Source organism: Equus przewalskii, chromosome 1, assembly GCF_037783145.1.
Source record: "Equus przewalskii isolate Varuska chromosome 1, EquPr2, whole genome shotgun sequence".
Lineage (NCBI taxonomy): Eukaryota > Metazoa > Chordata > Mammalia > Perissodactyla > Equidae > Equus > Equus przewalskii.
The window spans coordinates 8,876,742-8,894,423 of record NC_091831.1 but is presented as its reverse complement, the minus strand read 5'-3'; the positions used below and the strand labels follow the sequence as shown (position 1 = coordinate 8,894,423).

General features: G+C 51.9%; 1 protein-coding gene across 14 annotated transcripts in view; it reads right to left on the bottom strand.

Moving 5' to 3' along the window:
• The window catches only part of CHST15 (carbohydrate sulfotransferase 15), a 79,042-nt gene extending 62,032 nt beyond the window's left edge, over positions 1-17,010 (bottom strand). The window contains exons 1-4 of one of the 14 annotated variants that reach the window (XM_070574905.1): positions 14,010-14,130; positions 13,543-13,608; positions 13,141-13,248; positions 7,472-7,590 (exon numbers count right to left, since the gene is read on the bottom strand). The gene's annotated coding sequence lies outside the window, so the exon portion shown is untranslated. Of the gene's footprint in view, positions 1-7,471; positions 7,592-11,276; positions 11,610-13,140; positions 13,249-13,542; positions 13,609-14,009; positions 14,131-15,020; positions 15,716-15,989; positions 16,519-16,732 lie in introns of those variants that run through there. The other 13 variants (XM_070574969.1, XM_070574767.1, XM_070574684.1 and 10 more) reach the window with 13 other exon arrangements.
• Positions 17,011-17,682: the final 672 nt, after the last annotated feature.

Here is a 17,682-nt window from a genome sequence, read left to right as displayed (position 1 = left end):
TTCTGCCTGATGATTTAAAAATCATGGGGCCCTTTAATTTATCACACTAATGTGACTACCCATTCATCCACCGTCCAGGAGAGGAGGCCCCTTCAGTGGAATTTATGACCTGAAGCTCACACTCTCCCGGCCCCTTTAAATGGGAAAATCTTTGCCTGAGTTGAGCGATGGGCTCATTCCACAACGTGAAAAGAAAATTCAGCCCTTCCACAGTGCCCTGCTTGGTTTTTACAACCCGCCCCCAGGACGTCGCAGTTTAAACACCATTTACAAACAAGCTTAATTTTAACCTTCCTTTGCGGAGAATGCAAAATCAATTAAGGATCTGCTGATAACGCCCTTGCATCTTGTTCTGGTGGCATCTCACAATTAATGCTGCCCATGAGGCTGACGGCGAGCAGGTTTACACCGCCGTCTGGTTATTAGGAGCAGCGTTCCAACCAGAGCTGAGCGTTGGCAGTTCAGACACAGCCCGCTGCGTGGGGATTTTTATCTTAAAGAAATCAGTTTGCAGATGGTTTAATTAAAATACACCAGAGCATAATTCAATTGGAATTGAGGCTCCCATCAAACCAAATTAGGCAGCAGAAATTTTCCCAACCTTAAAAGCACCTTCAAGGGACAGGGTAGAAATTTCACTCGGCTCTTTGAGTGTTTCTATGTCTAGTGGTCTAATTATTTTCACCAGTAAAAGCAATGGCACTCAAAAATGGGAGGGATATGACAGACCTCCTCAGCCAAGCCCCTCGTGTTGAGGTGAGGAAAGAGGCTCAGAGAAGTCAAGTGAGCAGCCTCAGGACACAGAGCAGTGAGTGAGAACTGGGACCGGAAGTGTACAGGCCTGAACCAAGGAGGGGAGCCCTCCAAAGGCTGAAGTCAGCCTGCCTAGGTTCAAGTCCAACTCCACGACTCACAAGCTGCTAGAGTGGGCAGGGAGACCCTCTCTAGCCTCAGTTTTCACATCTGCAAAACAGGGATGTTAATCAGGTTGCTGAGAGTAAATGAAATAATGTAGATAAAAGCTAGTGCAAGTACTCAAATGTTGCTTACTATCATCAGAATTCAGATTTCCCAATTTCCTGTCCTCTGTTCTGTTACACCAAACTGTTCTCTGTGGCGTCTTATCTCCAGGGATCTCTCAGATCTGGGGAAGAAGGCTATCTGTGGGGACACCCCAGGGATGACACACCCACTAAGCACCACGTGGGCACATGGAAGATGAGAAATACATGAATCATGGGTCTTCCAGCATTCGCTGATGCGATGGAAACTAATTTTAATTGATGGCCAATTGGAAGCGATCCAAAAACAATCTAAAGACAAATCACAACTCTGAAGTTAATGAAATTCTAAAATAGTTCCAAAGTGCTGCGGATTCCTCGGTTTAATGAAATCAAGCAGAATAAGGTCTGTAGCTTAGTGAACGGTATGGTGCCAGTGTGGGTTCCCTGGTTTGGATAATGTTCTACGGTTTGGTACGAGGTTACCGTCTGGGGAAGCTGGTTAAAGAGTACACAGGAACTCTGTACTATTTTTGCAACTTCTTGTGAATCGAAAATTATTTCAAAATAAAATTACGAGGCAGCATCCAGGAGTGCTGAAAGACTGAGGGACTCTCGGCAAGTTTTCAACACGTCAGTGCAGTTACAGCCTCCAGGCAGGGTGGCCCCGCACGGACTTGGGAAGAGATGCGGAGAACATCTGGAGTGATTCGAAATCCAGCTATTCAGAAAAAAACATTGTTTCTCTTTTATTTCTCCATTTACTAAAACACAGAGAAATTTATACTTTGTCCATAGTTTAAAAACCAATCATAACCATCGTGAAAAGGAGATGGACATTGCTACCAAGACTGATAAACATTTATTAGGAAAACTTCGTAATGTTACACCATTAAGGATGCCCAAGGAGGAACAGAAAGAGACTTAAAGTTTATGAAAATAATTCATGGAAGTGAGCTATTGAGGCCCTACTATGTGTCAGGTTGGCCAGTTGGTCCCTGGGCATGGTTCCCATGAAAGAAAGGCTGTCATTACCATGTCATTAGCATGGACTGACTATATGCTGTACGGAGCGTCAGAGTGCAGACATGGTCCAGAGTATCCTGAAGGAGAGAGGAGGCAGAGGACCCAGGAAGTCAGAGCACCAACTAGGCCGTTCCCATGGAGACCACAGGTACCTGTGTGATGGCAGGACCTGGGGTGGGGAGGCAACCTGGGGGTCCACTACATAGGCAGTAGGAAGGTGGTTGCAAAAAACGGACAGTGAACAGTAGGGCCCTCAAGGAGCTGAGGTTCTCACAGACGGTGAGGGAGAAACACCTGGGGGCAGCAATGGGGAGAGAGGAAGAATCTCTACCTGAGAGGGCTCAGGAGGAAGTCGGGTCCTGGGGAAGGGCTCTGACTCGGTCAAGACCAGGGCAGGAGAGCAAAGCTCAAGGAAGGGGCCAGAGCAGCACAGGAGTTTGCAATGCCCTAGTCCCTCTCCAAAAGGTCCCCTTTCCCTGAACTCAGCTCCCTGGAATTGTCACCAAGTTCAAGGTATCAGCCGTGTGCTCACCTTTGGGATTTCACAGCACTATTTCAGTCTTGTTTTTATGAGTGGGGTTTCAGCTACCCACTCCAAGATGTCTCCCCTCAAGCACGCGCTTATGTAAAAATAATTCCTGCTCACAAGCCAAACCCTAAGTGAGCGAACAAGGAGGATGGGGTTTTTGTTTCTCTCCAGCCCTGTTTTCTGAAACTGCAGTAGCTGTGGGCCAGCCTGCACTGGACAAGTGTTTTCACTCACAGACAAGACAAGGAGAAGGTGGAGCTGGAAATGATCATCTGGAGGATGTGGAACAGAAAAGAATGGACGTCAACCCAAGTGCGCTATGAGCCAGGTCCTCTGCCCAGCTCTCCCAAGCATGACTGGTCCCATCCCATCAACTGGTCCCCTCTCGGGACCTTGGCACTGGCTGTCCTCTCTGCCTGGGATGCTCTTCCTGAGCTTCAGGCAGCGGTGCCTCCCTGTCAGTCAAGGATCAGCTTTGATGTCACCTCCTTTGAAAAGCCTTCCTGGATCACCCAGCCAGTCACTCCTCATTGCATGGCTCTTAGTACTATCTGTTCTCTGATATTTGTGAACTTGTCCACTGTCTGTCTCTCCCCATGAGCATACACACCCTGAGTGCAGGGACTCTGTCCTAGATTCCCAGCTCCTAGGACAGTGTCAGCTCATGGCAGGTCCTCAAACACTGGAGGGTGACTCGTAAGGGAGGTGCAGAGCCTAAGTAAGAGGAGCTGGAGAAGTCGAAGGGTCAGGCTCTCATGGGTTCTTTATTAATGAAACTGATGGATCGGGGGCAAGTCAGTCTACCTGTGCAGGTTGCAGTCTCCCCAGCTCTGAAAGCGGAGCGGGGCAGGACAGGAAAATGAACCAGCCTCCCAGTAAGACCCTTGCTATAACTGCACTATGGGTCGAGGTTTTCAATTACCCAATGTACACTTGTCCACTCCTGTCCTTCTTCCCTTCACCCATTTGTCCACCTGCCCATCCATCTGTCCGTCCATCCATCCATCCATCCATCCAATCATTCTTTCCCGCGGGCCAGGCCCTGGGGATATAACCTTGAATAAGACACTCCCTTTCCTAAAGGGACAAATAACCTTCTAGTGGCAGAGTCAGAAAGGAGATAATTCCTGGACTGACCAGCTAAGTGCCAAAGGTAACTCCTGGGCCTCTGGCTGGGCTGCGGTGGAGATGAAGGTGGGGCCATTCATGCAGAGACAGAAAAGAGACCTAAATCCCCACAGATGCTGCAAAGTGATAGAAAATGTATGTTAGTTACATCCAGGGAAACTGGTCAAGAAACCCAGAGTCACTCGAAGTCCCAACACAAATCGAGGACAAAAGAGGCTCATTGCTGAGATCACTGTGAGATTGTCTGTCCCTCATCTTTGCCACAGAACAACTGGGAATTGCCCTCAGAAGAGGATTATAATCACCGCTAAGTTCCATCAGTGGTTCTTAGCTAAAGAGCTTAACACACTTGTGCCCACGCACGCGCGCACACGCCCAGAGCCCACCCCGAAGAACTGGATGTAGGACTGGAGTGTGCGCATTTCTTTCAAAGAGCTCCACGGGGGTTCCGGTGCAGCAGCCTGGATTCATAGTCAAGGAGTTTCTGGCAAAGTTGACTTCTTATTACAGTTGTAGAGGTACATTGTGATGTCGATGACAACAACATGAAATTGACCCACGAGGATCTCAACAGATGAGCTTTCCTAAGCATCGAGAACATCCCAAGTACAAAAGACTTCTATCAGAATTCAAATGATATCTTGAAACAAAGTGGTTAAGAAGCTAGTCTGGGGACACAGCTGAACACTCTGGGATGCACCCTCAGCCCATGCAGAACACTCCCCCAGGAGATCTCCCAGCCGGCCCACACGTTTCCTCCAATGCTTTAACCAAGCATCATTCTTTAAAAAACAACTTCATAATGTATCCTGGAGTCACAATCACAGCCCCTTGTTTATGGGCTCAGCCAGATCAGATAAAATTTCACTCTCTAAATTGGTTCCTAATTTAATTATTCCCCGGATAAGCGTTGGCCTCCCGTTGCCGCAGGGAGAAAGAGCTAGAAAGGCACTGGCGCCACAAGTTGCAATTCTTGTTTGGCAGCTGCTGGAGGATGAGACATTCTCCGGCCTGTGTCAGGTCAAAGGGGACAGAACAGTGGGCTCGGCCAAGGTGGTCGCCATCTGTCCACCCAACCAGCCTTTATTTACTGCCCCAAGCCAATCAAGAGGGTGGCCTGGGGTTTTACTAAGAGCTTAGAAAAAACGTTCAGGATAATTAGACTGACTCCAAAAACCCGGATTCAATCCTGACTCTGTGTGGCCTTTCTGGGCCTCAGTGTCCTCATCTACAAAATGGGGCTGGACTATGTTTCCCTGAAGGCCTTTCCAAGCTCTAAAATTCAGACAATTCAGAGGGGGATCATAACCCCATCTGAGAGTCAAGCTTTCTCCAGGGCCAAGAAAAGAGCATGTAAAAAAATAAATGAATCTTATTATTAAGAGCAAGTAAAATATAAAATTGAGGCTGGCCCAGTGGCATAGTGGTTAAGTTTGCACAATCCACTTCAGCGGTCCGGGGTTCGCAGGCTCGGATCTTGGGCACGGACCTATGCACTGCTCATTAGGCCATGCTGTGGTGGCATCCTATATACAAAATAGAGGAAGATTGGCACAGATATTAGCTCAGGGACAATCTTCCTCAAGCAAAAAGAGGAAGATTGGCAACAGATGATAGCTCAGGGCCAATCTTCCTCACACACACACAAAATCTTATAAAATATAATCCTAGAAATGGAACCATACGTCCACACAAAAACTTGTACACGAATGTTTATAGCAGCATTATTCCTAAGAGCCAAAAGATGGATACAATCTAAATGTCCATCATCAGACAAACGCATAAATGAAATGTGGTCCATCCATACAATACAATGTTATTCAGCCATAAAAAGCAACGAAGTACTCACACCTGCTACAACATGGATGAACCCTGAAAACATCACATTGAGTGAAAGAAGCCAGTGACACAAAACCACACATTATACGATTCCATTCATATGAAAGTCCAGAATAGAGCAACAAAGTAGACTCCTGGTTGCTTAGGGCTGGGGGAGGGGGCCCTGATAGGGGGCTGATAGCTAAAGGGTACAGGGTTTCCTTCTGATATGATGAAATGTTCTAAAATTGAATGTGGTGCTGGTTGCACATATCTGTGAATGTACCAAAAACTACTGAATCATATACTTTAAATGGGTGAATTGTATGGTGACGTGAATTATATCTCTATAGAGCTACTTTAAAAAAGAATACATTGAATGGGCAAAAAGAATGTCGCAGCATTTTTTAATAATTCAGATGAGAACTTTGTAAAATAAATAAATATATACACTCATACACGCATATCTCCCTAAACAGTTGTGCAGCTTCATAACTGGTCCAAAGGAACAAAGCTGATTTTCAAGTGGGCAAATCTCTTTCTTCCATAAACCAAAAAAACTGCCCACTCAAAAGTGGGCAGGCCTGCATTTTTCTATTGATTCGTTTCAGCTTTAACAGTCAAAAGCAAATTTATTTTTTACCACTCAAATGGCAACTGAGTGATCACCTACTTTTTAATAGATAAAAATAATCTATTTTCCTTTCATCCTCTCATTTATTCCTACTGACAAATTTTCTCAGTAAGTTCAGCATGTCCTAAAAGCAGCCACTTCCTCTGACTTTCAAAACAGTGCACTTGGATTACTGGCCTGATGTAGGGCTGGACGGGGCCTTTCTGGAACATATTATCTTTATTAAGAACTGTTACAGAGAATAAGGGAGGGTCACATCCTAGTGGGTCAGGCTAAAGATGACCACAGAAATAAATAAAAAATAAAGAAATAAATAAAAATAATTCCCTGAGCCAAATTGTGTACAATGCAAAGGATGCCTGGATTTTCAACTGTTGACCTCTGGGCATGTGATTTTTTTTTTTTTTTTTGCCTAGAAGATATTTCTGATGAGGTCACATTTGCCAAGCTCTGATTCTTCTCTTTTGTACATCTTTCCATATCTAATTTCTCACAGAAACTGCTATAGAGTGCATATAAATAGCTTTTCAAAGTTAGGACACAAATAGGCCGATCCTGCTCTCATTAATGGGAGCGTCCTTTCACCCTCTCATTTATTCCTACTGACAAATTTTCTCAGTAAGTTCAGCATGTCCTAAAAGCAGCCACTTCCTCTGACTTTCAAAACAGTGCACTTGGATTACTGGCCTGATGTAGGGCTGGATGGCATATTATCTTTATTAAGAACTGTTACAGAGAATAAGGGAGGGTCACATCCTAGTGGGTCAGGCTAAAGATGACCACAGAAAAGGCAATCGTGTTTCCCACAGTTCAAGAGCACCGAAGCACACAGGAAGATGGTCCTTCTTAAGGACTCATTTTTAAGCCCAGACAATGTTTCTTTCAGATAAGGAATGTTCACTGATGGGAAGCTCCATACTTAATGCTGGATGGTGCCTCAGGGGCAGCATGGGAGTTAGAACCTGGCTCTCCACACCTCTCCCCTCGGGCTGCCTTCACTTCCTCTTCCGGGTGGGACTCAGCATGCCCACCCCATGGAAGGAAAGGCATCCAAGCAGAGAGATGCTTGACACTCCCAGAGCCAGGATGCCACGTGCTCTGCAAGATGGAGACGGGGGAGGCGAGAAGGAAGGATTCCTGCTACCTCCCGAGTCCCAGTCCCGAGGCAACAGTGTGCAGTGGGCAGAGGAGGAGTTGGCCCCACCCAAGGGAAGGGCCCTGGGCTGGCTGGGAAGCGGGGAAAACGGAGGCCCTGGTACCAGCCAAGCAGAGGCCAGAGCTGGGGGTCCCAGGTGCTGCCAGAACCCAACCTGCTCCCTCTCATTTGCCCTTCACCTGGTGATGACAGAGAGGATCGCCAGGTGGAGGACAAGTCTGGATTTGGGGCTGGCTGTTCAACCAGGTTGGCCATCTCCAATAGACCAGATGATCTCCACTCTGCATTTCTTGAGACCCTGGGAGAGAGGGTTTCCATCAGGAACTGCCAGAGAGTCTCGAGAACAAGCCCGCATCCCCACCAGACACACACACGCACAATGTCAGGAGCAGAGGCCCTGGCCCAGTCTGACACAGCTCCCAGTCTCTCACTCCAGAGAAGAGGGCAGAGACCAGACAAGAGGTGATATTCTGCCTCTGGCAACTGTCTGACAAACCTGCGCTGTTCTTCACAGGAAAATTAAAGAGCTAAACTGCCCCCAAGAATCTGATGGAGGAAGACATCCCACAGAGGCCCTCAGGGTTCAACCTTGAACCAGAAACGAGAACTTACTGCTCCCGCCACCAGACCACGGAAAGGACAGGGATCCCCCATTCTTCTCAACATCTTCCTAGAGCAACAGCAATTCTGAAATCAAGCGTCTGGTTACATGACCCAGAGATGAGCCAGCTGCGGCCAACCCCCAACCTGGATGTCCAGGAAACTGAGGACAGAGGAGCCAGACGATCCCCAGGGACCTTGGCCAAAACTGTTCCCTCCCAGCATGGCTGCAACTTAACAGCTGCCACGATCAGAAGTGTATGTTAGGAAACCAAACCGCTTGGCCGGGATTCCCCAGGGCTACCCCGCTTTCTTGTAATCCTGAGATCCCTGAGGTGCACAAAGCACATACCTTTCTGTGTGTGTACATTTGGAAGACTCCTTGTATAAACAGGTCCACAAATCAGAGGAAGCAATCCTCTGTAGACCAATAGTCTGATTTTTGGTTTGGAAATTATGGTCCCTATAAATACACGCCAGGACATACTTTATATTTTTAATGCAAATATTTACATTCCAAACAAAGCAGCACGGAACTTAAAGACAAGCTATTTATACCAGCTATAAGAAGCACTCGCGCCCCCACAGTTCTTGCCAGCGTAGACGGCTCCCGCTTATATTCCTAAAACACTAACCAAATGTCCGTAACATTTTTCCCTGAGACTCTCAAGACGCAAAAAACTGTGGTTACTACCTTTAAATAGCCCAGAGACCTAAGACTGGGAAATCCAAGGTTACCGCATTAGGCTCTTGACTCCTTCAGAAATTTGGTGACCATCTTTAACTCTCCTGTACTGTGCTACCAAATTGGGGATGCTTTTCTGTCCTCCGGGTGCATACCCAGAGCCCCACTTGAAATCTCTAGCAGTCCTTTCTCTAGGAGAAACAGGTTTTTGAAAGAATAATGTTTAATCAGTGCATTCATTTAACAAATGGCAGTCTCTCGCAACCATGTGTGGGTCCAGCTGTGAGTGGATCCAGCTATGAATGGGCCCCCAGACGCCCTCCCCATCCAGGCCAGGACGAGCAGACCACACCCAGGAACCTGGAATGTGGTATAAAATGGGATGGGTTCCAGGTCGACTGCAGACCTGCAGAAGAGAAGGCAACACTTGGATGGGGGCAGGTGACACGGAGAGATGCTAAGAGTTCCTGGCAAAGGCTTCCTGAAGGTGGTGAGGGGAAGGGGGGACAAGGGGCTGACAAAGGTTCAGGCCGTATTGGGGAACCAAAAGGAGGCAGAGAAGGTTCTCCCAGCTCAGGCCATTAGTCACCCAGTACCTCCGCTCCTTGTGAATTGCAATTCCGTTACAGTTAGAAGGCAGCCTGAGGTCCCCCGATAATCATTATCTCAGTCTGGCTAATCACCCCCATGCTCTGCAGAGAATACCACAGAGCTGGAAGGCCTCACCGCCTAACCTCAACGCCCTGCTGTCCCTATCAGCTGCATACCTGATAGGTGCCACTTGTCAACCCCCCACTGCGGGCCAGGCCCTGGACTCAATGCTTAGTATTCGCTGTCAGTGGTGTACCCTTCTAGCCCACTCCTGATGTTTCCTTCCACACGGAGGGAGCTCCACCTGTGTAACTCTGCTGGCATCTACACCACCCAGGAGTGTAGGAGGACCTGGACATGTGCAGCCCAGTCCAGCCTTTTCCCTACAGCGTAGGCATTTCACCCTGCTGGCTGCCGAGGGAGGGAGGGGCTGCGCCCAGGAGAGGCTGCGGCTTTCCCATTCTGCCTGTGACTTGGGGGGAGGTCAGTCAGTCTAACTGCCCAGTTCTCAATTCAGGATTACAGTGCCCACGGGTCAGCCACGTTTGCTAACATCAGCTTCAGTTGGGAACAAATGTCACATTTTTATCTCCACCCATCTTCCTCCTCCTGTCTCTCTCCATAGGTTCAGAACTTGGCCAGGAAAGAGGAGTTCAGTGTGGGGAGCTCCTGTGAACCCTAAATTTTCTATTTCTAATATGCAAACCACACTACAAGGAAGAGATTATTAACCCATTTTACAGATGAGGAAACCAAGGCACAGGGAAATTAAGCCACTTGCCCAAGGTCATGGTAACGGAACAAGAAACACAGGAGGCACTCAAAGTCTGGTCAGCGTGGTACCCAGGCTCAGTCCACCACCTACGCTGCCCCTCCCAGGGTCTACAGGACTCAACACCCAGGTGACAAGAACATCGGCATGGCTGGCACCAAACACTTGACTGGAAGTATGAAGTGCTGGCTGAACTTACTTCCATCAGCATGAGTGAGTTAGCAGGTGTCACGAAAGGCAAGCAGAGCCGCCCAGACCCCTTTCAACAAGCCACGAGACAATAATGCACCTTCGCAGACCTCTCAGATTCTGAAATGCAGCTTCCAACCTCAGCAAAGGTGCCACGGGCCCAGGCCCTTGGGCACAGCAAGAGCAGGACAGAACTTCCCCTGAGATCCAGGGGCTGCCCTGGGAGGTTATGAGCTCTAGAGCTTAAGAAGACCACAGAGCTGGTATTTACTGGGTACTCACTTCTCATGGCCTTTCCTCCCGCGTAGAGGCCATAACACTATCTTTTTGACCACAGGGAGCAAAATGGACCAGCAGGCGCATATTCCATTTCAAGAGAAAATGTGAAACCACCAGGTTCCAGCGTATTGTAGAGAAAAATAATTGTGCCTGGCCTGTATCTAATTATTTGCCCATGTTGGGGTATTTTCCAGGCACCTGAGTGACTAGGCTCCCTGTTTCAATATTTTCATCACAAACACAATTCTGGAAAGTGTCCAGGTTTCCATTATAATGACACTCTCTGCTTTTGAGGATTTGCCAGCCTCGCTTTCTTCAGAGACCCAAAAGGCCTGGACCAGGATGAGTTCTAGAAATCAAAATAGGTGTCAGGGAGAGCCTGCCCCAGCAAGGAGACCCCCGTACACCTACTCAGAACTCTTTGAAGCTTAGAGTGGGGCTCAAAATGTAACATTCAAAAGCAAGTGACCCCAACACGTTTCCAGCGAGAGCTGCCTGGTCTATCTCTGCTTAATCACGTCAAGCAGGAGCACAGCCAAACTGACCCACAGCCTGTCCACAACGTCCGCTGAGAGGGTCTCGGAGGGCGGCCTCTCTTTGCACAGATGAACACACAGACCAGAGAGGGGAAGCAACCAGCCTAAGGACACCTGACAAGAATCAAAGGTGTCTCAGGGCTCCTGGCCTTCTGGGCATCTGAAAGCCCTCTGAGGAACAATATGCTAGAAGTCACGCCCCCCGAGAAATATACACATCTACACAAAAAATTGTCCATGCAATTTCTGGGAGCTCAGAGATATCTCCTGGCCCTGGTTATGAGCTCTAGAGCTAAAGAAGACCACAGAGCTGGGGTTTACTGGGTACTCACTATACACCAGGCACGGCTCCAAGCACCTGGCAGGTATCAGCTCCTGAACAGGACAGCAGCTCTCAGGCCAGGAGTGAAGTCGGCCCAGACTGCTCCAGTCTCAGAACCGCTAACCGGGGCTCCTGCCGAGAGCGCGCTCAGCAGCATTATGTAACTCTGACTCCTGCAAGTTCTGCCTCGCCCACTAATCTGAGTGCTGCCCCGGGCTCCGAGCGCCATCTCCCTGCCCCCACGCACCTGGCCCGGGCCTGCACCTGGGGGAACACATAAAGACTGCGCATAGCTGCTGCTCACGAAAGAGATGCTGCTCAAGTTTCCTGCACAACCCTTTCGAAATCAGAAGACTGAGAACCTGCTTTCTATGGCCACCTCCCCCCAATTTACCACTTGCTGATTCACGCCCGCCTTCCCCTTCCGGAGCCAAGATTGTCATTCTCCACCCCACCCCCCCATTTCCCTCCTGCCTCCTCTGTCATCCTTGATCCCTGCTCCCGTACATCCAACCAGACGGCTAAGTTTGGTCTGTGTGAACTCAGTCAGCCTCCCTGCCCTCTAACTGAGACTAAGGGGGACACCTGTCTGACCTGCTGGCACCGGGCTGGTTGGAAACCAGTAGGGACCCAGCAAATGATGGCTGTGATAGCCAAATGTCTTCCTCCCCAACCCTAGGACTTAAAAAAAGCCCAATACTGGCCCAAATCAACACAAAACCTTTCGTTTTCTTCCCGGCTATCTAGACCGGATACACTAACCAGATAACTGCCACCTTTATGCTCCATCTCATGCTGTGAAAACACAAGTCTACACATAAGTCCTCTTGTCCCCATGCTTTATTTGAAAAGAGGAGTGTCTCAGGAAGGAAGGCAGACCCAGCACTTGAGAACAATGAAGAGATACACTGCGCAAGTCAAAACGCTTGTCTCCCCAAACCTGTCGGCTAAGGGAGCACACGTCTCTTTATTCACCGGACAGGGACAAAGTCAGCTGCTGAACTCAGTTAACGCCTTCCTGAGCATCCCAAGGCACAGACCGGAGGGGAGGGGAGACAGCACTCTTCTCACCAGGACTGAAAGTGTCACTTCTCAACACACATGCCTAGAGATGCCACTGAGTGACTGCTCACATAAATGACACCCCCGTGCCAGCTACTACTTTTAAAAGCAGTTTCTGCTTTTAGAATTTAAGGAAACTCCTCTCTCCTATAAATGGGTGCCAAATGGCATCTCTGCAATCCTGCGCCTGCTGAGGCATGGGGAAGGGGACGGGGTCTGGACACAGGGAAGGAAAAGCGAGAGCTGTTAACCACAGCGTGTCTATTCATCTGGGAGTTTCCAAGAGGCTCCAGCCCAATACGGTGGGATGAAAGAGCAGGCCCAGGAGCTGGAGATGGGAAACCTGGGCTGAACTTCCACTTACTGGCTGTGTGACCTTGAGCAAGTCACCCCACTACCCTAAGCCTCAATTTCCACATCTGTAAAAGGAGACTCCTTTCTCACAGTCACCTGCCTCCAGCATTTTTCCTTGCCTTATCACTTATTGTATTTCCTGGCTCTTTTTTTTTTTTTAAAGGTATGTTTGTTTTGTTTTTTTTTTGGTGAGGAAGCTTGGCCCTGAGCTAACATCTGTTGCCAATCTTCCTCTTTTTTTTTCCCTCCCCAAAGCCCCAGTACATAGTTGTATATCCTAGTTGTAAGTCCTTCTAGTTCTTCTACATGGGATGCTGCCACAACATGGCTTGATGAGCAGTGCATAGGTCTGCACCCAGGATCAGAACCGGCAAACCCCAGGCTGTCAAAGCAGAGCACGCAAAATTAACCACTTAGCCACAGGGCCAGCCCCCTCCCCAGCTCTTGATGCAGCTTACATTCATCTGTCCGTTCGGTACAGGCGTTTTTTATCTGTCCTCTCCCACGACGGCTGGGACTATGTCTGTCTTATCACTGCATCATCCTCAGACGTTCAACTGTGTAATCTATTTGGTAAATGAAATTATATGAAAAGCTCTATTCAGAGTGTCACTTTCCACATCCTGGGAATTTATCAAATAGCTATTGAATGAATGCATAACACACGAGCATGTGAAGGAGCCTGGCACATGGCCACAGACACAATGGGCACCCATCAATTCTTCGACCCTCAGCCCTGGGGGAAGCAGGTGGTTCCCCACATCCTATCATGTGTCACATCTCTGAAAGTGGGACACCCTTCCTGGTATACAAACACAGGGCCAGATGCCCAGCTTCAGAGCTCCTAGCAGCACACTCACCTCTAACCCTCTACTCTCCTTCTAGAATTTGAGTCCATGCTTAAACATCCAGGCTTGAGAATTCTCCTGAAAATTAATAAGACCTGTCAAGTCTGTTTTTTCCCCAACTGGCTGCAGCTGAGTCAAAGCTGCCCCCTTCAGGTAGGGCATGCGCTCACCTGTTCAGGGCAGCCCCAGTCTCCCTCCCCTCCCCATCCCCCTGAGCCAGGAAGTGCAACTTTCAGCCAGGCCTTGGACAACCACAATCTAATCATGGCCCGGCACTGATCTAAAGCTTCTGCTAGTGCATGTTCAAAGGGCCTGGGGCTCCTGTGCCCCAGCTGGTTAACCTGGAGTTACTTTTCTGCTCTCCTCCTGACATCAAATAAGCAGAGTCCACTTCCCAACCTGTCCTGCAAACATTGCCTCTTCCAGATGTAGGGATTAATCTTCTCTCTTTCAGGCATGTGGAAAACCAAATGCCTCACCTCTCCTGGCCAGGAGCAGCAGCAACAGAGGATGAGAAAGGTGGGGAAACAGCAGCCCTCACAGCAGCCAGTGACCGTGCTGGGATCCCGGGCCACACACTGGTTCAGGCATCACAAGCTCTAACCATTAAAGAAAACCAAAGCCCAGGTGTGATACCCTGTGGGCAGACCCACCTCACCGCCCCCACACAATATCTTGGACGAAGAAACCCTGCTTGCTTCAGCCACAAGCCAGCTCGCTGCAGACATGCAATGTGGGAAGAGAAAAGACACAAAGACATGTTCAATTTCCTTCAGGGGGCCCCTGAGAGGGTTCTCCTGGGGAGCTAGACCTGGGAGGGAAGGCTAGGCGGGCAGCTCCACTGCTGGCTCAACTATGCACTGAGAGAGAGACCATGGCAAGCCGCCCCACCTCGCTGGCTCAGTTTCCCCATCCAGGAGGAGGCAAGAAGAACATTTTCCTGCCAATCTTTCAAGAGTATTGGAGAGACAAACTTATTTGATAAAAACCACCTAATTAAAAGGCATTTTTATTCCCATGCTATTTTAAACAAAATCATACAGGATCTGTATGTATTTATGTACCAATGAAGACATCTTGATTCAACATACAGTTCGTGAAATTACTAAGTGCCATGCTCTGGAAGGGAGGATTCCTGATCTTGCAACGCTGGCGAGGAGGAGGGTTGTGGGGGGAGTTAGGGATGGAGAATGGTGTGAGAGGGTCCTAGAGGAACTCTGGACAAATCTGCAGCCCTCAGTTTCCTCCTGGGCCCCTGGGGGGGGGGGGGCAGATGCCCTCAGGCTGCCTTTCTGCTCCAAGACTAGTGGCTGCCCTCATAGGAACCACAGCTGATGAAGCGCGGCTGGGCCACTGAGAGCGAACCCAGAACCAGAGCGTGCCCCTCCTCTCGCTCACCGAGCGAGCGGCGCGCCACCTCCCTTCGTTGGGCGTCCCGGGGCTTCCCGGAGATACAACTTCATCCCGAAAATTCCGTGCCATTAACTCACCCAAAGTGAATACGGCGAAGGGCCCCGGGGGAAGGAAAAATGGAGGCCCGAGGAGCGGGACTCAGCCCGAGCCTTGCCGCCTCCTTCTCGAAACTCCCTACGCCAGGCGCCGACGTCCAGCCGCCAGCAGCCAGCAGCCGAGCCCCAGTCTTCAGTGTCTACACCGGCCACTCCAGCCTCGCGGGCACACCCGGGGCGCAGGGCGGGTGGGCAACGTGGGCACCAGGACCGGACGGGGCGGTCAAGCAGCCGCGCCCAGGACCCAGGCGGCTCCGAATCCTAAACACACGCGCGCACGCCGGCAAATCCGTTCGGCAGAGGAGTCGGAAGGCGCTTCCACAGCTCTTCATTCATTCCTCCAAAGGCGAGGTTCCCTTTGCCCGGGAGCCTCCATCCCGCGATCCCAGGGGGCTGCAAGGGGGCCAAGTGCGCCACGACCCGCCCCCAATCCGCCCACAGGCACCACGTCGTCTCCACCCGCACACACAACCCAACAGCCTCGCGCTCCGTCAGGATCCCCAGCGTCGCCCCCGCGCAGGGGCTGCCACTCCGGCTCCTCACAGCTTCGCCGCCCCGCGGCCCCCGCTCCCCGCCGCGGCGCCGCTCAGACCTGCCGCGCTCGGCTCGCCGCGCCCGGGCAGGCCGGGGACGCCGCTGCCGGAAAGCGCCGGCAACTCTCGAGTCGAGCCGCCTCCGGAGCCGCGGCCGGGCGTCGGGAGGGGGCAGGGGGCGGAAGGCGGGGAGGATGGAGGAGGGAGCGGAGAGCAAAAGTTGAGGTCGCTCCGGGCCGGGCCGCGCCCCCGTTTCCTCCCAGGCCCGCCCCCGCGGTCCCCCATCCCGGAATCCGGTCCCACAGGCGTTGGCGCCTGGGATCCCCCTCCCCACACCTCCTCCGCCCAGAGCGGCCGCGGGACTGCAGCCGGGGTTTGGGAGCCAGAGTCGAGGAGAGAGTAGCAGATGCCCACCTACCTGCCCCGGGCCGCGTCTGGAAACTTCCCCTAAGTGCGCGGGGGACCAGAGCGCATAGCAGGGGAATTCCCGCCCTCCCCGTCAGCGCGCGCTCACACCGTGAAAGCACTGGTCTGTCGGTCGGTCCGTCCGTCCTCCGCCTGAAGCTTCCAGAGCGGGGCGGCGCGAGGCGCCGGGATTCCGACTCCTGGGGCCGTTCTTATGGACAGCCGGCCCGCACGTGCCCCGCGGTGTGCGCCCCCCGCCGGCCTCCGGCTGTCCGCAGCGCCACCACCCCATCGCCCGGTCCCCTGTCCCCCAGCTCCGGCGGCAGTCTCTCGAGGCAGGGAGGGGGCGTGCGAGCCCCGGCGCCGCCGCCTGGCAGCCCTTCCCGCGGGATCCCCGGCGCGCAGGGAGCCCGGAGCGCGGCCAGGACCGGCGGCGAGGAGACGCTCCCCCGCTGGGGGCCGCGGCAGCCTCGGGGAGACTGGGCCGAGGGGCGCAGGGCCCAAACCTGCCTCGGCTCGGCGCGCTCGCAAGTTCATTGTCTGCCTGGGCCGCCGCCGCCGCCGCCACCGCGCCGGGAACGCCGCGGGGAGTGAGGCTGCGCGCAGCCTCCGCCGGCCCGGACTCCCTACGCCCAGCCCCGGCCGCCGCCGGCGCTGCTCGGCCAGAACGCGCGGAGGGACGCCGGGGCCCGGAGCCAGACCCCCACCCGCCGCTCCTCGCCGCCCCTACTCCCGCGCCTGGCACCCAACTTGTACCTGAGAAGCTCGAGTCCAGCCCGGGAGCCTCTGCGGCTCCGGCTCCGCGGGAGCGCGCCCAGCTCCGCGCCTGGAGCCCTGCATCCAGGGCGCGTCAACCTGACTCCTCGAGCACAGGGAGGAAAAGTTTGGGAGTGACGTGCCGATGGCGAATGAAACATCCGAACAGAACCCTCCCCCCGCCCCATGTCGCGCTGACACACATCAGCTCGAGTCTGGAATGTGAGATCAAGACGTGTGCGCCGAGCGGTGGGTTTGGACCCCGCCCCCTCCCCTGCCAAGTAAACAAGGTTTGTGTGATGCGGTGATTCGGAATAGAAAGCAAACCGAAACCCCAAAGTCTGCCAGAGACATTTTTAAGGAACTTGGCGGTCTGGAGCCAGCCCATACATTGATATTCAAGGCCACGGCGCTGGTGCGTTCTGCGCCCTCTGTAGTGCTTTTGCATCCCGCGAAGGCTCTCCCGGGCTCTTCGGCCAGCCTGTTTGCTTCGACCGGGAGGGCAGGCTTGGCGGGACCCGGAGCCCTGCCGCAGTGACCCGGAGGCGGCTGCTCAGGAAATCTCCAGGCTGCCCGAGGTCAGGGAAGCCGTACCAGTGGTCGACTCCCCGGACTCTGGATTGAAGATGCCATCAGTTAAAGAAAAGACACTGAGCTGGGAAAGCTTCGGCTCAAGGAGCGCCATGCCCAGCCTCTCAGGAAACAGGTCCAAGGGACAGAAAAAATTCCTTGTCTTCAGTCACACAACCTTTTGCCTGCCCAGACCCCGTGGCCACTGTCGAGCATCATTGTCCTCAAAGCAACCAGAAGTGGAGCTGAAAGTGCTTCCTAAAGGACAGTGCTGGCTTTCTGACAATGGCATTCCCCCTGTCCTCTTTTTCTGAAAACCATGTTCTTTATGGCTTGAGGTTTCATCTCACCCCCCAGAAACTATAACCCACCCTAAGGTC